Source organism: Pseudopipra pipra, chromosome 13 (genome assembly GCF_036250125.1).
Source record: "Pseudopipra pipra isolate bDixPip1 chromosome 13, bDixPip1.hap1, whole genome shotgun sequence".
In the NCBI taxonomy this organism is placed as follows: domain Eukaryota; kingdom Metazoa; phylum Chordata; class Aves; order Passeriformes; family Pipridae; genus Pseudopipra; species Pseudopipra pipra.
This window is the reverse complement of record NC_087561.1, coordinates 1,925,704-1,949,658: the sequence shown is the minus strand read 5'-3', so window position 1 is coordinate 1,949,658 and position 23,955 is coordinate 1,925,704. Positions and strand designations below refer to the sequence as shown.

Below are 23,955 nucleotides of genomic sequence, written 5' to 3'. Positions count from 1 at the left end.
CCCCATCCCTGGAAGTGTCCAAGGCCAGGTTGGACGGGGCTTGGAGCAACCTGGGCTAGTGGAAGGTGTCCTTGCTGATGGCAAGGGGGTTGGATTTTTAAGGTCCCTTCCAACCCAAACCATTCTGTGGTTCTGTGATAAAACAGATGAGGATGTTTAATCATCACCTCACCACCTCAGATATTTGCATGCACATTGTCCTATTTGCCACTATGCAGAGTTCATAGGCAAAGTCACATTGAGGGGCTGGAACTGTGATAAGCATCTTTTTCACAGAACTCAGAGGTGAATGGACAGTATTTTACAGAGGATCCTTTCCCTGAAAGTGTTTTCAGATCAGCACTTTGTCATCATTCTTTATGGCTGGGAGGGGATTGATGTGTAGACAGGCAAAAGGAAGATGAAACTGTTCACCACTGAGGGAATCTTTTGCAATTCCCCCTCAAACACATGCCTTGTACCTTTTGTTAAAGAAGGTCATTCACAGGAAATTCCCCTCCATATGCAGCTCTCCAGAGCTAGCTAGATGTTCCTGTATGGCTTATAAATCACAGAGGCAGCTGTTACCATCAGCATTTTCCTGCTCCCTTGAAGTACTAACAGCCACAGCAGCTGCTGAGTCTGAAGTTAATTTCCCAAATTAACCTGAGAGTATCCCACAGTCCCAGGACAGCAACCCCACCTGCTCCATGCATCTTCTTGGAACTTGCAGCCTCAGCACTTCTGTAAGCTTTCCAGGAGGACAGGAAAGTCTTAGGAGAGGGAAACCTCAGCTGGTTAAGTGTTTCAGCCAGAAGGCAAACAAGGAAGAGATGATGCATTGTACAAAGGCAGAGCAGAAATAAAAAATACAGAGCAGAAATAAAATGCAGAGCGGAAATAAAAACGAGAGAGGGGAAAGGCTCCTAAGAGTATGAATGAAACACAGAAGGTCATTCACAGTTGTCAGTTATGCTTAGAAAAGAAAGAAATAAGGAGTAAGACTGGAGCTGCAAGAACTTGGTAGCAGTGACAGCTAACCAGGCCACACAGCCCATAGTCCTCGACAGGTTGAATGCCCTTGTTTTATTTAATGTGCTGTTATTTTTTTCAATACCCCAGTGGACTCACACACACACCAAACTTGCCCATGGAGATTTGTCCTTACTCTCTTTTGTGTGTCTGGGACGTGGAAGGTTGTTGTGGACCCAGCCCTACTTCTCCCCATGTCAGCTGTGGGGGCTCAGCCTTGAGCTTGTTACTGTGGACAAATCCCACCTGGGATCTGGTCCTGCAATGAGCTGTGCTGCTGTTGGGTCTGTGCTCAGCTCTGTCCTGCCTTGCTGCTGGGATTGGCATTGGATTTCTCTCCTCACCTCACATTTTTCTCACAGTTCCTGGGCTGCCAGTTAATCTCATTGCCAGCCCTCTGTGCTGGGGTGCTGTGGCACTGTAACTGCCCTTGTCACAGCCCATGGAGCAGCTCTGTTCCTCCTGCTTCCCGTCATCCCAGAAGATCTACTGGCGTTTGGGACAGGACTCCTGGGACAACTCCTGGCTTTGAAAAGGTAAAATCTGAGATAGACAGAATATATCGGTGAAAGCCCTGTCCTCCATGGCTGGGATGCAGGAGGCCCTGAGCTCTTGGAGAAGGGGTGGGGTGGCAAGTTCTCTAAGGAGGTCTTGAAGTGTGAAGGGATTTCCTCAGGTGTGCTAATTCCATGGTATCCAGTGCTTCAGAGTTCAGGTTTGCACAGGCTGTTTCTTAATACTGAAGTTGTTGAACTCTGTTGTCTTGCTGCTCGTGCAGTGGTAGAAAATGGGGCTTTGTGAAATGCAGGCACTGCACCTGGGGGGTCAGGGCCAGCAGGGCAGGCAAATGCATTTGCTAATGGAGATGAATGAATGGTGAGCTCCAGTGATTGATCTGGGTTTCTGTCCCTAGAAATTCCATTACCTACATGGGGTTTGTATTTCCCCTTAAGGCAAATTAATGAAATGATTTATTGCTGTAAATGTATAGCAAGAGGGAAGGAAGGGGGCTGAGGGAGACTGGAGCAAACAGTCTTCTATTGTGGAAAGGTGCCTGATTTCCCTGCCCCAGCCGTGTTCAAGGGGGAGTTCTGTCCTCCTGCTTAATCAGAGGCTGAGGGATCAATGCTGGCAAGTGTCTGGGTCGCTCCTCAGTTCTTTGTAGACCAAACAGCTCTTCTCAGGGACCCTGGCAGAGGAGTTGTCCCCTGGATGTGGTCACTTTGCAGTGTGTGTGCTGGAAGTCTGAATGACTAGTGCTGGTCTGGCTCGAGCTGATCTGTGGAGCGAGGAATCTGAGCAGTAAATCTGGCCTTTTCCTGAGGTTTGGTCCCTCTCTGCACTTAGCAGGGAGCAGGGGAGAGGTGTGCAGCTGCCTTCCTTTTCCCCTTGGTCAGCAAGCTCCTTTGATCCTTTTCTTTGTGGTGCACGGGGCTATCTCATGATACTCCTACAGGTGAGGAATTTCCTGAGCACAGCCAAAAAGGCCCTAAAGGCAGACAGTGGAATTACAAAGGGAGACTTGAGCCTGTCTGCTTCCTACCATCTCCTGATCCTTTCTTAGGCCAAGGTCAAACCCACTCCCTGGTGCTGCTGGAGAACATGTTCTGGGGATGCAGTTCATGGCCTCTACCTTCTTTAACAGTGAACGTTCAGTTGCTCATGAAAACTGGAAAGCCATAGAAATGGGAGGGGTGGAGCAGCCTGGTATGTCCTGTCCACCCCAGAGATGTGGGACCTGCTGCTTCCAACCCCTTTGGGCAGAGGGGGGAGCTGAGTCCACATCCTGACTGTAACTGCTGAGCCTATGTTGGGATTTTTCCTCCTGCCCCAGTTCTGTGAGACTACTTAGTTTCTTCATTTCTTTTCTTCCTATGAGGGCTAAAAAAAGAATTAAGCCTTCTGTATGAAATATCTGATTCAGTGTAAAGCCATACACTCTGCATCTCCCACCCTTCTGTGAGAATTGCTTCTTCACTTTGACTAACAGAAAATAGTGTGTTTGCGTGAGCACAGCCCTACTTACAGGAGGAAATGAAAGTTCAGAGTTGCCCACAGTCTTGGGCTTTGATATCCTGGAACATATTGTATTAAACAAAAAGAGTTTGAGCTACCCCTGCAGCAAAGGGGATATGTTTGAAGTGCATGGTTGACTGTGCAAGATCTGAGTGCAGGTGAGAACCTGCACAATTTAAAGTGTCAGAGCTGAGGTGACACTGTGCATCCCTTCTCCTGCTGGGGAGGAATGACTAGGAACCTGCTTCTCCCTTGCTCGTTGGTGTGAGCTGTGCTGCCCCAGCTGCAGGACTCGAGAGGGATGTGTTCTAGAGGAGGGTAGAGCCCTCACATCTACTTGTCCTTTTGTTTCCAGGAATTGTTTTCAGGTAAAGGACACTTTGATTAAAAGAACTAATTTACAAAGCAACAATAAGCCAAAAAAAAAAGGAAAAAATCCTTGTGTGAACTCTGTAGAACAGCAGAAGCACCTCATTGCTTCCGAGCTCTAAAGACCAACTTGACATTTCATTCCAGCTGCTGTGTGGAAGCAGCAGGAACAACGGGGACCAGAGAGGTCACACAAACCTTCGGTCCTCTGGCTCTTTCAACAACCAGCTCCTCCTGAGTAGGCTCATGATTACCCCAGAGCAACATTTTATAGTGAAGCAGTGGGGTCCCAAGCATTGTGCCCCTCAGATTCCACTTCAGGAGGAGTTTCCTGTGTAATGTCACATTGGATTTACACCTCCTGCCTGCTTCTCTGCTGTCTGATTTAATAAATGTGTTACAGGGCTCTGTGCTCAGTTTTCGTAGCTCTTTTTCTTCCCAATGTCTGTCCCAGCTTTCTCAGTCAGGACCTTCAAAAGGAATTGCCAGCATCACAATTAAAGGTCCACACCCTGATCCTGCCCTTACACGTAATGTCCCTGACATCTTGTTGCCCAGGGAAGTTGTGGATGGCACATCCCTGGATGTGTTCAAGACTGGGTTGGATGAGACTCTGAGCAGCCTGGTCTAGTGGAAGGTGTCCCTGACCATGGCAGGGGGGTTGTAACTAAAGGAGATTTAAGGTCCCTTTAAGGTCCCATTCCATGATCCTGTGATTCCACCTTTAGGACCTGATGCAGGACCATTAATGGAAAGAGACTGACCCACCATGTGCATCCCTAGTCTTGGATTCCTCTTCACACAACTCCTCCTGCACTGTTGTGGTACATATGCAGTTCCCTGCTGCACGTCCTTCCACACACAGTGTTGCTGTGGTGATGTTGGTTCAGCTGGTGACAAACGTCATCATTTTTGGTCTCCATCCTCATTTTGCCTTGGGTGTCTGTTCCTGGAGGGAGAGCACATCAGACTCAAATGGAGAGACCCTGTGCTTGAAGGGTAAGAGGTGGCACTGTGGGTAGGAGGTGGGGAGAGTGCACAGACCATCTTGGAAGATCCAATGCTATGTCCATACTGAATACTGGAAAGAGAAGCCCCTTTTGGGGAAGGCTGTGGGGAAGCTTCTTCTTGAGAGCCTTATCTCTTGGTGTACATAACTACACACATCTTGATGTGGAGCTCAGTCCCCAGGATATCTGGATCTGTGGCTTGGTTTGGGTCTGTTGTGCTTGGAGCTGCACCACACATCTTGCTCTTCACGGAGAATCGAGAGCTCTTCTTGGGTCTGTGTGCCTCCCTTCTGATGTAATTTGGTCCTAATTAATTTTCACAGTAAGAGGATGAGAGGCAGAATTGCAACAGAAGTTCTACTAGATAAAAGGAAAAAATTTCCATAGTGAAAGCAGTTAGCCATCAAATCACAGGCCCAGGTAGGCTGTGGGATCTCTCTACTTGTAATACTCATTATTTGACTGAACAGACCTGAACTAGTTAAGCTGACTTCAAAGGTGGTCCTGCTTTGGTCAAAGGTTAGACCAGGCACCTGCAGAGCTCCCTCCCACCTGAGTTATTCTGCTATGTTGTGAACTCTGTGTTGGCTTGTTTTCACCCCACACCTCCAGCCTTCAACATTGGGCATGGTCCAGGCCAGGGGAAAGAATTCAGGTGTGCAGACATAGCTCTGGAATAGGATTCAGTGAAGCACACTGATTTGAGTGGAGGAGAGTAAAAATAAAACACTGCCTTTATCACTGGGCTGTGTCCAGGGGCCAAGGAATTAAACCACAAACACACACAGGCGTTGGGGATGGGGAGTTATTTAATCAACTGGAATTAGCTGTGGGGTTTGTCACTTCAGCTTTTTGTGTTTGGAGTGATTACAATTAAAATGCAAAGTTCTGACTGCTTAAGTGCTCTGTGCTAATTGGGAGATCAGTGGGCTGTCTTTTCCCTTTCTCCTCTAATTTCTTTTATGGCTTTGTTTTCAGTGCAGAAGGTGTGGCAAGCCCAGGGATTTGAAATGAGAGAGAGAGGGGTGGGAAACTCCAAATCAAAACAGTGTGGGCAATTCCTCCAAAGCTGGGATGAGTGGGAAGCAGGGGTCTTCCCTGCATAGGGAACAAACCTTTGCAAAGGGATAGGAGAATCCTGCTTTCCTCTCCCCGGTTGCTTTTTAAGCTCTGGGATTTCAACTGAATGGTCAAGAGCTGGTCAAGTGTTTGCATGTTTTTGTAGCTACTATGTGGTGGAAAAAGTGTTGCCTCAGAGCAGCCCTTTTCTTCATCAGTGGGTGCTTTTCCAGGGTAAGGTCTGGTCTTTGGAGAGGGCAGATGAAGAGGTATCACTGTAGTCTTTTCATGTACCCCCATACAGATACCCAGCAGCCCATGGTTTGCATTGCTGAGGTAGATGTGGGCAGCAATTAGCACACCCTCGTAGCTGCCCCAAATCAGCCAGATGCTTCACTCGAGTGAACAGTGACAGGGAACAAAATAAGGTCTCTGACATGCCCAGAGTGGAGACTTCTTCATGTACAAGTGGTGTCTGGAGAAGAGTCTTGCACATATTGTCACTGCAGTCAGTGATGGGGCCAGTCCACAAGTCCAACCAGTGTAATCCTGCTCCTGGTTCAGCTCTGCTTTGGGCCCCGCTTAAGCATCCAGCAGGGAGCAGTTCTATGGTGGGGGCCAGGATTCAGGGGCATTGAGGAACCAGCATCACAGAAAGAATAGCATCAACTCCCATTATGGCCAAATGCTGCTATTCCCACCCAAAATTTACTCTGTGTCAGCTCTGCTTCACAGAAAGCTGTGGTCAGCAGTGATGGGGAGCTGAGCAAAATCACTGCTGTCTGCTGAATTCATCTTTTGAGCAGCTGACTGCTCCTTCTGCTTGTTCCTATCCCAGCCTGTTGACAAGGTGACATGTTACCCCTTCCTTTTTGATGGAGAGCTGGGGCCCAGAGAACACCTGCAATCCAACAAGGTGATGCCAGCACAGCAGGGAGCAGAGCCAGCAAAAGCCTCGATAACCATGTCAGGGGGGTTTGCAGAGCACAGCAAGGACCAGCAGAGAGAGAGCCAGGGGTGCAGCAAGTCACATGAGGGCAGGTGGTCCTAGAGAGCCCCTGCTCAGAGAAGGGTTACAGCAATCCTCTCCAAACTCCATGGCAGGCTCTGCAGGAGGGCAGGCATTCCACATCTCCTTGCCTGGAAGCAGCTGCAGGACTTAACAAATTAAATAAAAACCCAGGCTCCCCTTCCTGAATCCCCCTTTCCTGGACATGCTGCTAGTGTGCTGCAGGACTGGGATGGATGGATGGATGGATGGCAGGGAAGGGTCTGTCTCCAGCTGGAGACCAGGGGAGGCTCTGAAAGGGTTGAGAAGTGGTGAATCCCTCCTCAGACATGCAGAGGAGAGTGAGCAAGGGGTGGACTGCCTGCACCATGGCCAGGGCCAGCAGGAGGCCTCTGTCCCTAATGAACCCTTCTCGTGCCCAGCCAAGCACATCAGCAGAGCAGCCCCATCCCCAGGGAAGGGGAGGGGGGGTCCCAGGGGCTCTGCCACAGAGTACCCTGTGATGCAGCTCCTGCTCTCGCTCCAGTGGTCTCCAGAGATGGGCAGCTATGTGTGAAATGTGTTCATCTTTTTAGTTTGGATTTTTTTTTCATGAATTCAGCAAGATTTACCACGAGAAAAGGGGGGAAGGAGAAAGGAAAACATCTTCTGATCCTAGTGGAGGGCGTGGGGAAGTGGAGTTGAGGAGGGAGAGGAGAGAAGGGGTCAGTTGAGGAAGCCTGTAGCTGTTAGAGCAGAGGTGCTGTGAATGCACTGGCTATTGTCTGTGATGGCTTGTCCTCCTCCATTGTCTGTGCTTATCCCAGTTTCCCCATTCCTCCTCCTTGCCTGGCCTCTGCCTGTCAGCACAGCCCTGTCCTGCTCACAAGCTGGGGACAGTACAGGGTGTCCATGTACCTCACACCAAAAGGAGGAGCAGTTGCCTCTGAGTCACATCATCACACTCCTGTTACTTCTCTTGCTTGGGGATGGTGGGAAACAAGGAAGGGGCTGTGCCACTCCAGGAGGAGGGTAGGAGCAGCACCAAGTCTCTTTCCCTTGGTGGCCAAAACCCAGCTGCAGAAAGTGGCTCTGGCAGGTGCACACTGAGGACTGGGAGCTGGTTTTAGATCTGGAAACCTACTCCAGCTCTTGAGAAACCTACTCCAACCTGAGCACCCGGGGAGCAGCAGGACACTGAGTCCAGTCCAGCTGCTCCCTTGCTGTTCCTAATTCAGGCTTGGGGTAGGCTGGGTGAGGCCAGAGGTGTCTGTTCCTAAGTGAGCTTTCCAAAGAGCTGGGAATTTGGCTTGAAACAAGAGCCAAAATTTGAGATCCAAGTCCCTGGGGCAGGTTGCCCTCATTGAGGTCCCCATGAGCCGCCTCCTGTGCTTTGTCCTGCACTGAAGGTGTGATCTGAGCTCCAGGGTTGGCTGATGGCCCCCAGATCCTCCTGGGAACAGCTGCCCAGTCAAATAGGCATGAAGCAACTGCAAACAGCATCCATACTTCCACTGGGGCGGGTGTCTTGGTTGGAATTCCCTGGGACCAGCTCCCTTTGGGGGTGCAGCTGTGTTTGGGGTGTTGCTGCCAAACAGCCAGGCAGAGCAAGTGGGAAGAACTGGAGCAAGAAATCACATGTGGGGGAGAGATTACTATACACACAGCTCTCACTTTCCTGTAGTCTCCAAAGCAGCAGGGAAACATTTAATGGAAATGTGCTGGACTAGCAAGGGAAGAAATTTTTTTAACATCTCAATTCAGAGTGCTGTAAAATGAGGTGTTGCTGAGGCAAACTCTGAACTAAAAGGCACGAGGGTTTTCAGCCTGTCTTCCTGAATGAAAACTCAGAGGCAGAGAGAAGCAAACCATCCTTGCCTAACAGCTCTGTATTTTTCTTTTTACCCCCTTCAAACACCTAAAGGGAAGCACGGAAGGATATGTCAGCAGCATTAGCAAGTCACCTGCTTGAGAGCAGCCTTGGGTGGCAAAGGGACTTTCCAGAAACCACGGGGAGAGTAGGTAACCAACCCAGTGCTAGGATCACCCTGGGCTCTGTGGGAGCTCGGTGTGTGCAGGGTGGGAAGGTAGGAAGGCAGAGCTGGGGTGAGAAGGAGACAGTGGGGTCACTCTCATGGTCTAGACCAACTTAACAACTGGGATGTTCTCCTGGATGTAACCAAGCTCTGGAGCACCCAGCACCTAAATTTGCTTGTAAGGGAAACATAATGTGCCAGCTCCTAAAGACCAGTCTGATAAGATCCCAGCTTGCACAAATGCAGAGAGAATTGCATTCAGAGATAACACGTTTTGCAAAGTGGAAGGTGCCATTAATGGCTGTTTTCCTAAGTGAGCAGAGAAGACAGAGGCTCGGAGCCACTTGCCCCAAAATGAATATGAAACTGGAACTCCAGTTCCTGACTCAGAGACTGTCTTCTGACCAGGGCAGGCCAATGGGAATTCTCTTTGTGTGGGCTGGCTCCTTACCTCAAAAGTAATTGGGGCAGTAGGATGGGATTGGCCTCTTGTATCTCACTGCTGTCCAGTGGAACAGGCAGCCTGAGCCCCCAGCGCTCGGTTGGGTTTGGAAAGAATTTGGGAGCATCCTTGGGAGCCAAGTGGTGCCTCTGCTGTGAGGCCTTGGACTCTGCTATTCCTGGCACTGAGATACTTCTGGAGCCAGGAGGGAGAATAGCCACTCAAAGGAAAAGTCAGTTTTCTTCTTCTCCTGACAAATGAATTTAAACTGAACCAGAATTTTGAGCAAAGCTGATAATAGCTGTGCTATTTTAATCCATCTGTGTCTCCCTTGCCTCAGCATCAGCGCCGACGTCAAAGGCTGCTCAGCCAGGAAAGACCCTGGGTAGAGCTCTGGGAGCTGGAGCTTGGCAGTGGCACGGGAGGATTGGGATGCACAGCCCTGTCTCTGCTAATTGGCTCTGCTCCCTGGGATGGAGCACTGAGCCCTCCCCAGCCGAGCAGAAACAACAATGCTGAGGAAGTTTCCCCCTGCAAGAGCAAATCTCAAACCCATACAGCCTTAATAAATAAATAAGGTTCCGTGCTCTGCTCCCAGATGCCACTGCAGAAATCCAGAATAAGTTCAGTGGATGAATTCCAAATAGACCAGTGTCAGGGAGAGCTGGATTTAGCCTGAATGGCAGAGGAGGGAAATGAGATGCTTTTGCTCACTGCATTGAAGCATAAACATTATTTCCCTGGTGAAGTTTTCTAGTGATTCTCTGAAATATAACAAAAGGCAGCTGTGGCCCCTCAGCATCGTTCCTTTCTTTAGCTGCCCTTGGCTGTCTGTCCCAGCAGCACCATGTCCCCTGCGTGGCTGAGTGCAGCATCCCAGAGGAGCACGTCCTTGGGGTTGTCCCAGGTGGGCTCTCTGAGGTCAGGGCTGCCTGTCACAGCACAGGGAACAGCCAGCTGAAAGCCCCACCACGGCCCTGGCCACAGCCCCTTCTGCCTAAATTTGAAGCCCACCTCTGGTGAAAAAGTCTCTTCTTTGCCCCGAATTAGGGCAATGCAGCCCTTGACCTTTGCATGAAGCAGGTCAGCTGAGCATGTGAAAATTGTTAAGAAAGGCAGAGGTAATGTGGTTTTACTTCTTCAGCCTTTTTTTTCTTGTGACTTATCTCCTTCCAGTTCCAAGTTGATTTTTGGGAACTCAGTTGTCTTTCCCATGTCCACCCCAAAATTATGTAAAAAAAAACCAACCCAACCAAATAAAACTAAATGAATGCCAGCAAAAAGAAAACCAACCAAACAAAAACCCAATGCAAAAGAGTTTCTTTGTAACCAAATTGGTGTCAGCATCTGTGGAAATGAAATATTTAGCCCAGGATTGAGTGCTTATCCTTCTGGTGTCAGCTCTAATCCGAGCTGCCACTTAAGAAAATGAACAAACAAACAAACAAAAAAAGAGTGTAACCTTTTCCCTTAGGCTGCTGGTTTCAGAGATGTAAATTCAGTGCTCAGAATTCCTCAGCCTGAGTTTCTCTGCACACACCAGCTTGTTGGGGGGAACTCGTGATGTCCTGCCGTGGCTCCTGCAGCTCATCTGCACCGTGGCTTCCCTCCCCTCCCTCCCCACAGCTCCCTCTCCGTGTGTGCTTCTCCTTCCCAAATGCCAGTGCTGACACACACCCCAGGGGCACTCCAGCAGCTCCAGGCCCCGCGGGGCACTGAGATTTTTGGCTTAGTTGTGTTGTTGTTTGCTCTCACTGCTGCTCCCAGGGATGGGTGGCTCTGCTCTGGTGGGCACGAGGGCAAGGGAGCAGGCTGGCAGAGAGGAGGGGACTTGGACCTCTCCAGACCCATGCCAAGCTCTAGGCCACGTTGCCCTAACACAAACTTGATAATCCATCTCGTAAGGACTCTTTAAACTGACCTTTAAATGACCCCTCATGAAATTCTGTTGGGGGATTTGGTTTGGACTTATTTTCGGAAGCAGTAACAACAAAAACTCAAATAGTATTTTTAGCTTTGGACACCCCGGGAGCCTCAGCAAATCCTAAAATACTCCTGAAAAGCGAGACAGCAGGGGGCTGTTTTACTCATAAATGCCACAAAAATACTAACCCCAGGAGAAGCCTTTTTTTTTTTAATGCTAAAAGTGAATATATTTTTTTAAGCCAAAATAGAAGTTGCTGTAATAGATTTGACCTTTCTTGCCTGGTCTTGCCTGGTGCAGGTGCTTTTTTGTTAACATGCTGATAATCTGGGACCTTCCCACACCAGAATTCAACCTTGGTGTGTCTCAGACATGATGTATCCTCTGCCACGAGGTTGTGAGCCAAACTGGGGGTGCAGAAGTGCCCCCCAGCTCCAGGGTTTGTCCAGTGTGGGCAAACCCTCTGTCTGTCTGCTGTTATCCATGCTGAGGGTGCCTGGCCAGTCCCGCTGGGTTCTGGTGAGGAATCTCCTTCAATCAGCCCCCTGGTTTTCATGCCTTAGGTACTGGTGGTGGGGACCACCTATTCTGACCTCAGCACAGGGCTGCCAACATCACTAGGCCTGGTCAGTGTAGTTTTGTCTTGTGGAAAACTGATGGCACAGCAGTGATGATGGGAAGCCAAGGGAATAGAATTATAAAATTGTGGAATTGTTAAGGCTAGAAGAGATCACCAAGCCCAGCTGTCGACCCAGAACCACCATGTTCACCAGTAAACTGTGTCCCCAAGAGCCACATCCACATGTTTTTTGAACACTTCCAAGGATGGTGACTCTACCACTGCTCCAATGCTTTACAACCCTTTCAGTTACAAAATTTTCCCTGATATTCAATCTAAACCTGCCCTGGCACAACTTGAGGCCTTGTCCTGTCATTTATAACCTGGGAGAAGAGGCTGACACCCACCTCCCTACAATCTTTCAGGGAGTTATAGAGACCAATAATGTGCTTTTCTTGCAGCTGAGGGTCTTGCACTGACTATTTATGTTTTGGGGACAGATGGTTTGATCTTTCTCTTATTCTCCAGAGTATGGCTGGACTCTTTATCTTGAGCCTGGTCTGGAGAGTGTCTTCATCTCATCCAAACAGGCCAGTTGTCCTCACTTCAGAAAATTCATGGACTCCCTGGAGGGCTGCCAGCTCTCCCCTTGTCCCTCTGCATCGATGTTGATGCTGGGAGTCAGCGTGCTGGGTTTGCTTTTAATGAGCACAGCAATGTTCTCGTTGCAGAAAAGCCTGCATGTGTTCAAAGCAGCAAAATAAATTCCCCCCGGCCCCCCTCCCCAGCCAAAAATGAAAAGTACAGCAAGGTTGGAGGGGCAGTGGCCCAGCTGGGTGTCCTGCCTGCTCCACTTCAGGGTAGGCATGAGCTGCCCTTCTCTCCAGGACTTTCCTGCCAAGTCAGCCGAGTCCATCCCCCAGGGATGGGCAGGGAAGGGGTGCTGGGGGCAGGGAGGCACTGGCAGCAGGGCAGTGGCAAGGACACAGAGGAAGGGGTACCAGAAGAGGGCTGAGAGGCTGCAGGACAGTGAGGAAAGGCACCAGAGCAAGGGCCATGTAGCATCTCCATGAATCCACAGCAGAACTCTCTCAGTCCCCCCAGCTTGCTGGAGGCACCAGCTAAGGCTGGGCACTGCTCTGCAGAGCAGGAAAGGCCTTTTGTCCCCAAACACAGCTCGTGGTGCCTGCCCTGCTCCTGCTGTCCCCCCGGGAGCGGGAAATCACAGAGTCATGGAATGGTTTGGTTTGGAAGGCACCTCAAAGACCATCTCCTCCAACCCCCTACCTTGGCAGGGACACCTTCCCCTGGCCCAGGTGACTGTTGTCACCACACTGGGGATGGCCCAGGGGCATTCAGTGTCCCTGAGAGGGCAGCCCAGCCCAGCAGTGGGGAGGTGCAGGCACAAGCCTCTGGAGCACAGCAATCTGTCTCCTTTACATTTGTGCATTTGGATTTGTTCCATGGATTGTTGGTGCTGCCTTAATGCTTCACGGACCTTCAGGTGGGCAATAAGGCAGAAGTAGACCAGTTCCCTGCAGCAAATGTGCTCTCTGGTCTTCCACCAGGTTTTTTCTCTGCTCTTACAAGCCAAATTCAGGCTTTCCTGGATTTCAGTGCTTTGCTTTTAACCCACTCGTGGCTTTCTTTTTACCTTTGATCCCTGCCACTGGGTGAAACCCACAGAGCAAATGATGGCTGCCCTCCTTCATCTTTCATTACAAGGCTGAAATTTAGCCTTAGTTCACCAAATGCTTTTGAACTAACTCAGGATGAATCTTAGGCCACAGGCCTCCAACTTTTTCATTTCCTCAGAGAGTCTAGATTATAAGGTCCTTTGGGTTTATGAACCATGCCTTACATGCCCTACCTTACATCATCCTTGCAGAAAGCCAGAAAGGGGTTGTGAGTGTCTTGAAAAATTGTTTTAAAGCAATCAGAGAACACTTCTGTAAAATCAAAAGTAGATGTGGGACAGAGAAGGTCTCAGTAAATTAACCACTTTCAAAAAATAATCAAAAAAGCCCTATATAAATGTGTTCTAAACAAAAAGAACATGTTTTTTCAGTAAATTTATGTCCACCCACAGCTCAAAATACACAGCATTTAAACAGTCAACACTGAAGTGAAACACAAATTAGAGGAACGATGTTTCAGCAGCTCTTTGGTCCATTTTAGAACTTAATTTTTCATTTGAAATTCTGTTTTCATTTCGAAATTTTCACCCTCATTTAGGCTGAAGAAATGCATATGAAACATTAAAACCACACCTGAACTGGAAAAAAAAAACCAAAACAGCATTTCCCTCTGCTTACAAATGGCTCATTTCCCAGGCTGTCAGCCACCCACCCAGCTCTTTGCAAAGTCCCTTTGGGCACGAGGGGTCTGCCAGGAGCTCATTCCTGCAGTCCCAGCCCTGCAAAATGCTGCTGCTGTTCCCACAAAGGCTTGATCTCTCAGTGGGATGCCCTGAGAAGTATCTGTCTGTAAGCCAGTGTTGATCTGCTGGAGGGCAGGAAGGCTCTGCAGAGGGGTCTGGACAGGCTGGATCCATGGGCTGAGGCCAGCTGGATGAGGTTCAGCCAGGCCAAGAGTCAGGTCCTGCCCTTGGATCACAACAGCCCCCTGAAGCTCCAGGCTGGGGCAGAGTGGCTGGAAAGTGCCCGTGGGGAAAGGAGCTGGGGGAGCTGGTCCACAGCACCTGAACATGAGCCAGTGTGTGTGCCCAGGGGGGCAAGGAGGCCAAGGGCACCTGGCCTGTGCCAGCAGCAGTGTGGCAGCAGGACCAGGGCAGTGACTGTCCCCTGTGCTGGGCACTGGGGAGGCCCCTTGAATCCTGGGTTCAGTTTTGGGCCCCTCACAGCAAGAAGGACATTGAGGGGCTGGAGCACGTCCAGAGAAGGGAAACAGTGCCTTGAGGGAAGCAAACCATGTTCTCTCCACCACCCCTGCTTTACTTACAGAGCAGAAGGTGAAGCCCTCATTAGATTGAGCACTGTTCAAGCTGGACACCAGGAAAACAGTCCAGCATAAGTCCTATCCCTGTATTTCTGCTCCCTGTAAACAGCTGGCAGCCTGGATTGTGGAGGATCAGGGGGAGTGGGTCACTGCTCCCTGTGTGGGGAGCAAACCATCTCCACAGAGCTGCACCTGAACTGGGAGCTGGTTCAGGTGGACAATACCAGTGTGGGTGCTCACAGTCTGAGTTAAGAAGTGTTTATTTTGGAGTCATGGGAGTTAATCGTGATGTTTTCCTCATTAGCTCAGACTAATTCGAAAAAGGAAATTAGGGCATCCTCGTGGCATTTGCCTGTGTCTAATGAAATGCACTTAAAAGCCTGGGTTTAAAGCAATTGTTGATTTTCTTTTTGGAGTTGGTTTAATTATACCAGTTTAGAAAACAAGGTCTTTACATGTTGGATGCTCCTGTGAAAAAGTTACTCTTTGTCTAGTTATCTCGCTAGACTTGTGAGATCTCTCACTAGTGTATGTTGGTACAAACACTTCATTGAGAGTATAGAAAAAAGAACTGGAAAGGACCAAGAGGAGTCATTTAGACCCAAGTAAGCAGTTACCTACCCAACCCCCCCAGAATTTATGAATGTATTTTTATCATTTATGTTGTTTATATGAATGCACTTATCCTGTTGGGTGAGGGTGTGGAGGCTCTGGCACAGGTTGTCCAGAGAAGCTGTGGCTGCCCCATCCCTGGAAGTGTCCAAGTCCAGGCTGGATGAGGCTTGGAGCAACCTGGGCTAGTGGAAGGTGTCCCTGCCCCTGAAAGGATGCTGGAATAAGATGAGCTTTAGGGTCCCTTCCAACCCAAACCATCCTGTGATTCTCTGATTCTCTGAAGTCGGCCCAAAACAGCTGAAACAGAGGAAAGGCATCCAAGCTGCATTGGGACACTTCAGTGTGATACTCATCTGAGCTTGCCAGGGGGTCCTCAAATTGGGTGCAGCCCCCAGAGGACACCAGGGGCAAGTCCCACAGGTCCTTGTCTCTCCTGAGATTTTGGGGCTCTGGTTTCAGCACCAACCAAAGCTCAGAAGCAGACAGATACCCATGAACATATTAAGTAGCAGGCGTGTGAAGACAGCAAGTTAATTCAATTGTATTACAGCTCAGGCAGATTTAGATCTCTACAAAGTCTGGCACTGGTTCCTATTTTTCACCTAAAGTGCTCTCTTCAATCTTAAAAATGGCTTTGATGTGTGCTGAGTTCCGGAGAGGCTGTGATCAATTTGTTAGAATGAGTTTATTAAAGAAGAGAATCCTCGGAAGAAGAAATTGGGAACATGGCACCTGTAATTATCTCCTCCAATTGAGATGGATTCTGAAAACCTGAGCTTCCTCTCTCCAGCTCTGCTGCAGCTCTGGTGTTTCATGGACATGCTGTATCTCTGAACTGTGCTGGTTGATCTGCTTTTCTCCCCTGCGCACTGGGAGACTCCTTCCTCTCCCCTCCCCACAGTGTCACGAATAATCAAAACAAATACACCAAACTGCTGAAAAGTTTCCTTTTTGAAATAGACCCAACCTTTGTGCAAGTTTAGGTCAAATTCCACAAACAATTTCAGCCAAAAGCCTGCAGGACATGTTGAAACGTTTTTGTTTTTGTTGAAACAGTTTTGTTTTGACATGAAACTGAAATGTTTTGAAATGGCCGTTTCTGAAATCTCAAAACGGATGCAAATTTTGTTTAGCCTAACATTAAAAACTAGACTAGACAAGAAATGACATTTTTCTCTTCCTGTTGAAGAAACCACTTAAGTCTGACTTTGTTTTGACAAAATGGTTGACCCAAATTTCTGCTGATTTCAGCCACATACATGAAAAATGGTCTGTTCAACCAGCTGTAATTCACACATCTCTTCCAGTTTCTTGTCTTCTGCCCTGGCTTTCCCCCTGCATGGTCTGTTTGCCTCCTTCCCCCATCCAGTTTGGTGCCAGCCCTGACTAAACCCCCTCTGTTTGTGATGCACCCTCTTCTCTCAAGGCTGTTTCCCTTAATTGTTTGGCATAATTCCCTTATTATTCAGCACCACAAATGAATGTACACATAATAGGAATGAATAATGGATGCTAATAATGCATAATTAATTCATGATAAGTGTCTGTTACAAAGTCAGCATCAGAAGTGGGATCACCACAGGGAAACTCCCCATCCTCCTCTCGGGCTCCCAGTGAGGAAAGAGGAAAGGCCTGAGCTCAGTGTGTGCCACAGTGCCTCCCAAACTGGGGATGGGGGTCTGGGGGAGGAGGAGAGACTGTCCTTGTGCACTCAGAGCAGAGGGAAGGGCTGAAAGCTGCAGTGCCAGGAGCTGGCACTGCAGATACTCCCACACAGCACTATGTGAAACTGGGATGGGGACCAGTTCCTCCCCTACCTGCTCCTCATCCTTCCCAGCCTAGGACAGGACATCAGATCAATGCCAGCTGTTGTCCAAACTCCTGCTGCTGTCAGGGAAGACCTGGGCAGAGCCTTCTCCCTCCTGCTTAATCCTGTTTGTTCCCCATGTCACCATGGGGAGGTTGGCACTGGCACATGACAGCTTTGATCTTCCCAACTGTGCTGTGGGAAGCCTGGCAGGGCCATGGTTGCCTGCTGGGGACCATTAAAGCCCACTTGTTAATGCACCTCATGTCTGAGGCTCTTTGCACCGAGTCCAAGAGCCAGGATTAGCCTTGGACGTGAGCAAGAGTGAGTTCCTCCAGCCCCAGTGCCTGTCCTGCCATGCAGGGAGCACCCACGCCTCCCCTGCCTCCTGTGCTCTCCACTGAGCATTAGCACAGCCACAGATGGACTCTGGCTGGGCCCAACCAGAAGGATGTGTATATGAGGAGAAAGGAGCATCCAGAACAAAACTATTCCATTTTCCTGAGTGCCACTGCCTGTCCCCAGTTAACAATTCCTGCCCATGTGAACAGGGGCAACATCCCTCTGTAGTTTACAGGGTCTGCTTGTGTGTTGAGTGTGGACCCCACGTGTGTTCAGAAGAATCCTCTTTTGTTCCCTGACAAGAAGGCAGAGCAGTGCTCTGCCCATGTGGAGTGTAGGCATGGCTGAGACCACAATTTCATGCTCAGCCTTTGCATCTTTGTCACACCTGTGAGGAAGAGAGATGCAGTGCAACAGAGATTGGCTTAGTCATGGTCCGTAAAGGAGCCTGGTCAGGCTCTGACCTCAGTCACAGGCACAGAGGACCCCAGCACCACACACCACCAAGTTCTGGTGGTCAGAACTTGGCAGCAGTCAGAGGATCTGACTCATGTCTTGGAGAAACCCTGCTCCCACCCCATGTCCACTGCTGCAGCCAGACTTGCAAGGATCAGGGACTAATAACAGCTTGAAATATCCTCACAACAGTGGTGCTTGTGCTGAGCAACCATAAAAAGGCTTGGCTGACTTGTTCAGTAACTTCTCTGCTGTTCACCTTCCCCTGACCCTGCTTCCCACATGTCCCTGTTTCCAGTTTGGCTGATGCCAAAACTTACAAGCCATGGCAATGCTGCTGTTCTCCATTACTGTTCCTTCTGCTCCTCCTCCATATTTGGCTCTACACTACTCTCCACTTGTCATCAGTGACAGTGCAGCAGCTGCTGACAGCCAAAGCCTTACTTAAGGGGAAAAAAGTTTAAACTGCTCCAAGAGAGACTCTTCTGAAGTTTGGCTGCAAGAAAGTGAGCTTCTTCAATCAAGTCTTCTAACACTGCAGTAACCAGGGAGCCCTTGCATGATGCAAAGGGAGAGGCAGAAAGTGCAAGAAGTCCCCTGCAAGAGGAATCTGACCCTGAGTTATGCTGAGGACGTTGTCTGTGTGGGACCATCCTTGCTGGTAGGGATGGGAATGGTGAGGGACAGAGCTGGGCTGTGAAGATGCTGGACCCAGGGGACAAGCATCCCACCTGTGGAACTGCAGATGCATCTCCTCCTGACCCAACATGCATCCAGCTTAGCATTTGCATCTTGCAGAGCATGGCTGTCCTTCCTTCCCTCTCCCATGAGACAATCAGCAAGATCTGACTCTTCCTTCCTGAGATATTCTGGGACACTTATTCTCTCTCCAGACCCCAGGGCAACACTGCCTGGCAGAGCAGGACCCATTTATCCCCTATCCCTGCATCTCCTTGCCATGGTCTCCCCCCACCAGGAGTCCTCTCCTCACTGCTACCCTTTGCACAGCCCCGTGCCATCTTCCAAGGGCCATCCTGAAAACCAAACCTGAGGGAACACTGCTGGCCCCAGGGACGAGCTCCCACCCTCCCCAAGTCAGCAACACCCCCAGTACAGCTTGTCCCACACTCTCCCAAGTCAAGACTCATAGAACAGACCCACCATGGCAAACTGTTCTCTTCCCAGCCTTGGCATGTGTTGCCTCTAAAATCCCTGCCTCGACATGGTGTGCAACAGCAGCAGCACACAAAAGGTCAGCTTTCCCTTCTAAGCAATTCAAGGCATTTAAGCTGTATCAAAAGCAGAGAAAGCTCATGATTCTGCACCACATAAAAACATGGTAAAATTGCAGAAATGTGTTTGACAAATCCATCAAGTTACACCAGCAGAGAGCCTGGTGTTCCTGTATTTCTCCACGCCTGCTATCGGAAGCAGTAGGAGTTTGCCAGAGGCTTTCACCAGGGCTGAGCTGCACCTTGGAAATGCAGTTTTCCACGAGCTAATCTTATGCTCACAGCCAAACACATGAGCTGGGGAGGTCTTATTCCCCCATCTTTTTGAGGTTAGTACAAGGGCTGTGTAAGGGATAGTAGAAAGTGTGATTTGTGTTCCCCCCCTGCCAGGTGACTTATTTCTCTATTTTCTAGATTTGCCTGCTGCAAACTGCCAACACATCCTGGTTTTCAGCCTTTTGCTGTTTATCCAGTGACAGTCTGAGCACGGGGGTAAGTTTTTCTCTTTTCATCCTCTCTTTCCCATCTTGTCTACTCGTGAAATCCAGCAGGAAAGGAAAGCCAAGGAAAGGACAACCAATCTGGGTGCCAGCAGTCCCCTCACCAGCCAGGCTGCAACCTCACCACGTCAAACAAGCTCTGGTGAGCCTGTGGTCACCATCAGGCAAGAGAAGATACTGCCCATGCTCCAGTTCAGTCAGGAGTAGCTGAAGACAAAGCTAAAAACTGTGTCACAGCTGAAGTATAGCTCTTAGACTGAAGGGTGACATGAGAGGGGGGCCCAGATGATGCTGATTCAGGCAACTAAAGACTATTAATGAACACAGATGACTGAAAAAAACCTCTTTCATTTCCCTTTCTGGTGTAATATGTGTAATTTTTTCTGTGTCAGACTGTCTGATCATGACACACACCAGTCATTCTCCCAGGAGAGATAAATGCTACAAAAAAAGACACTGTACCAAGGGAAAAGCAAGGATTTGTTCTAGGTGGGGAGACCACACAGGCATTTGGGTGAAACAGGTCCCACCCCTACCCTCAAAACACTCCAGGAACCACTCAGGAAGGGGAATTCACCTGGATGCCACCATGTCATCATTCCCCTTTGCACAAAGGTTACACCCCCCTCAGCCCTGCAGTTTTTGCAGCACTTTTCTTGCTCTGTCAGGGCATACAAAGGGTGACAGGCTGGCAGCCAAGAGCAGACAGCTCCTCAAAATCTGCCTGGGGAGAGAGAGGCTGCCTTCAGACAGAGCTGGGCTGGTGTAGCAGCTTTGCCTGATACAGAACCTCAGAGTTTATCTTTCCAGCTCCAAGGATAAAGTCAGGAACTGTTTTCAAGCAAATATTTAGGAAAAGGGTAGCCTATTATATAGAGCTGGGTGAGAAGGAGGTGTGAAGGCCTGACTGGGCATAAAATTAAGCCTCAATGTATGCTGCTTCTCCTCCCTGCCAGATGCCCAAATCTCTCCTGGGACAGAACTGCTTGTGGAGTCAGTCCTGAACTAGCCTGACTGGAAATCCTCTCCTGGAGTTTCCCCTGGAATCCTTGTCACCCACGGTATGTGGGAACAAAATCTGGTCTATAATGCTCACTCAGAGAAACCTGTGCCCATCTGGCCATGGATGATAGCAGGGCATATTTGTATGGGAAATGTGTGCAGGAGCAGGGTTAGTATCAGAACATCTTGGTGCTCTTGACAAGAAAACACATTACTTTTCCTTCAGCAGAGCATTGCCTGTGGTTCCCTTGCTCGAATCAATCAAGTATCATATTGGGTCATATTGTACCCAAACTAATCTACTGCATCTACCAATCCATCTGTTTCTGTTGAAGAATTCCCAGAATGTGAACATGTCTTCAAGTGTTTGTTTAAAGTATTTGGCCTTGCTAAAGACTCTGTGTAACCATTTTGGAAACGAAGAGTGCTGCCCTTGGCTCAGCTGTGCTGCAGTTTGCAGAGGGATCTGTGCTCTTCTGAGCCACCAAACGGGCACGTTGGCTGCAGGGAAATGGAGAATGGATTGCTCCTTAGGGATGGGAGAGGGCAAACATAGCTCTGACATCTCACACACTGCAAGGAGAGGATCTTTGTAGCCAGGAAAACTGTGTCCCAGGCCACAAATGATTTGAATCCTGGGAGCAGGCAGCAGTAGGACCTTTGGTTTATGTTACCTGCAGAGCACAGAATCATTAAGGTTGGAAAAGCCTTTTGAGATCATCGAGTCCAGCCATCATCCAGTACCACCATGTTCCTCAAGTGCCACGTCCACCTGTCTTTTGAACACTTCCAGGGAAGGTGATCCCACCACTCTCCTGGGCAGCCCACTCCAATGCTTGGCAACCCTTTCTGTGAGGAAATTTTTCCTAATATCCAGTCTAACCCTCCCCTGGCACAACTTGAGGCCATTTCCTCTTGCCCTGAATGCTTTGTAGAGGAGCTCCATGCTAAACAGGATGCACACTTCTCCCTGACTTCCTGAAATCTTACATTTGGAGGGGGAAAAGAAGTGGTATTTGATTGCTCGTGGGGTGCCTCATCTCAGAAGAAATGGTGTTCACATACAGCAGAGCTGCCTGTCACCAGCCCAGGTCAGCCAGCCCTGCCTGCCACAGCTGCATGGAGTGAGAGCTGAAATGGGCACAGCCCATCAGGACAGGGCTGGTTTGGGAGGAGGGTTGGGCTGGGGGAGTTTGGAGGGTGGTTTTTTGGGGTATGTTTTCAGGTAAGCTTTGAGGTGTGCTGTGCTGTGTTACTGGCCAGGGGCTGGGGGAAGCAGGAGGATTCAGTGTGAAGACAAAGGTGTGGAGATGTGGATCTGCTGCTAAAGATTTGCCTGAGACATTGGGTAGGTGGCGAGGAAGAGGAGGAGCAAGTAAAATGGGATAGGAAAAGCCATAATAGGGAGGGACTTGTGAAATAGAGAAGTTGGCTTTGGCTGTAGCTCAGGTCTGGAGCTCAGAGCTTGGGGTGGTTTAATTTTCCCCTCCAGTGCTCAGGACTTGTTGCTGAGGGGGCACAGGGTGGCACAAACTGCTCTGGCAGCAGGGCAGTTGGCAGATGCCTTTCTGTGTGCCTGGGAACAGGGTTTGACCCAGCTGGTTCTGAGCTCTGTGGGCAAGGCCAGGCTCAGAGCTATGTCCTGTGTGTGCCTGCACCCTCCTGGAGGTGCAAGGTCATGCTGCAGCCTTATGGACCCACGATGCCTCCTTTTCCAGAAAAAAACTGGATTTCCGTGGTAGTGTGGGGCCAGAGATGGGAGGGCTGTCTGGTTTTGTTGTGTTCAAGGAGTAGCAGCTCTGCCCAAGCCTGACCTGACAATGCCTATGAAGCTTGTGGTCTTTTCCCTCCAACAGAGTGATCTCTGCTGGTGGCAGTTTGATTGTCTGATGGTTTGTTGATAGTTAATGATTGTTACAGTTTAAAAAAAAAAAAAAAAAAAGAAGTTATTTACCAATTTTCTTTCCTGTGGAGCTGAAAATAATAGCAAAATCAATCTAAACCACCTAACACTGAGAAAACAAATAGATTATCCAGATGACCAAATTAAGCTGCTCACAGAACTCATGGTGGTTCTTCTCAGTTGCAGCTGTGGGACTCCAAAATAATTATTGCTATTGGCCAAATGTGTGATGGGCTGGGACTTTGTGGGGGAGGGTTGGTTCTTCGGTGGGGGCTGTGAGAAGGGAAGCACAGACACACCATGCAGTGGGAAAACACAAAGGGAACTGCTGGTATCACGTAGGTTTAATGGCACTTGGTGTTGTCTTTTTTACTACTTGAAAGAAGTACATAGATAATAGCAGTGATGTGAAAGCTTCTTTCCAGTGTGAAATGCAGGAAGCAAATTCAGTGAATAAGGTTGTCTGGTAACAATGGGGAGAGCCTGTTTTCCCTGACTGTGTGGGACAGTGGGGAACCTACAGAAATACTAGAACAAAAACACCATCTTTTAAGGAGGAAAGCAAAGGAAAGGTGAGAAAAGGGCTCAGGGCTGTTGTAGGGGGTGTGTTTTTGTTGGTTTTTCGTTTTGGTTTTTTTTTTTGCTGTTTGTATCACTTGTAAGGCCACTTTTTAGCCATGATTCAGTCAGGGTAGTGATAGCATGCTTTTGAATTTTGCTGCCTTTAATGAGGTGTTCCTGCTTCATGATGTTAAAAACCAGGCTGAGATGCAACAGGAGGTAAGAGGCCTGCAGCAGGGTGGGCAGTGGATTAGTAGGAGAGAGGATTCTAATCACAGGAAAATGTTCCCCTTTCTTTGGAGGGTGACATATCTGGAAGAGCTGCAGTATTGGACTGTCAGCTCTGAAGGAAGGCTCCTCGAAAGGAAGAAGCAAAGGTAAAGAGAAGAGAGCAGAGAGGCAAATGCTCTTGTGAGCAGAGAGCTGCAGACAGAGCAGGAAACAAGGGTGCAGTCCCAAGGGGAGACATTTGTGCCTGTGCTGAGCTCGGGGAGATGTGTTTTATAGATGTCAACAGACAAAAGGTTTGGAGCACAGACTGTACTTTTCTACCTAAAATGCAGCAGCAATCAGCATTTTGACTTGGATTTGCTCAGGTATTTTATTTATTTTTTTTTTTTTGCTTTATCCTCACAAATACTGGAATGACCTCTCAGTGTAGTTAGACCTCCCCTGGTTTGTGTGCTCAGTGCAGGCTCAGAGCCAGGTCTCCATTCCCACCCAGTGCTGGTCACCCATCTCTGGTGTGCAGCAGCCCCCAAACTGGGAGCAGCTGTGCCAGCAGAGTCTCCTGGTTGGATGGGCTGTCCAGGGCTTGATTGCCTTTGCCTTGCTTGTTGTGCAGCTGCCTGGAACTCCACCCCATGCTGGGGGATGCTTGGGTTTTGTGAGCAGCTGGAGGCCCCTTGTGAGCCTTAAACAGCCACTGGGGTCCTTCAAGCTGGCAAAGCAGCTGGGATTGAAGGTGGGAGTAGCTGCCAGTCCCATTCCACACCTGGGATCACTGGAGGGCACTGACAACACACCTTCTTATGGTAAGAGTAGGATTTAGTAACAGCACTGATTTCTTTTTCTAAAGATGCACTTTGAGGAATTGATGTGAATTTGCTGATTAACTTCAGCTGAGAAAAGGACAGGAAAAGTTTAAACACTCCCCTTGGAAAAC

General features: G+C 49.1%; 1 long non-coding RNA gene across 1 annotated transcript; it reads left to right on the top strand.

Moving 5' to 3' along the window:
• The first annotated feature begins 1,110 nt into the window (after positions 1–1,110).
• Positions 1,111–20,703, top strand: LOC135421281 (uncharacterized). The gene is made up of 3 exons (XR_010433948.1): positions 1,111–1,547; positions 19,239–19,316; positions 20,281–20,703. It is a non-coding gene; the product is annotated as an uncharacterized LOC135421281 (long non-coding RNA).
• The last annotated feature ends 3,252 nt before the right edge of the window (positions 20,704–23,955 follow it).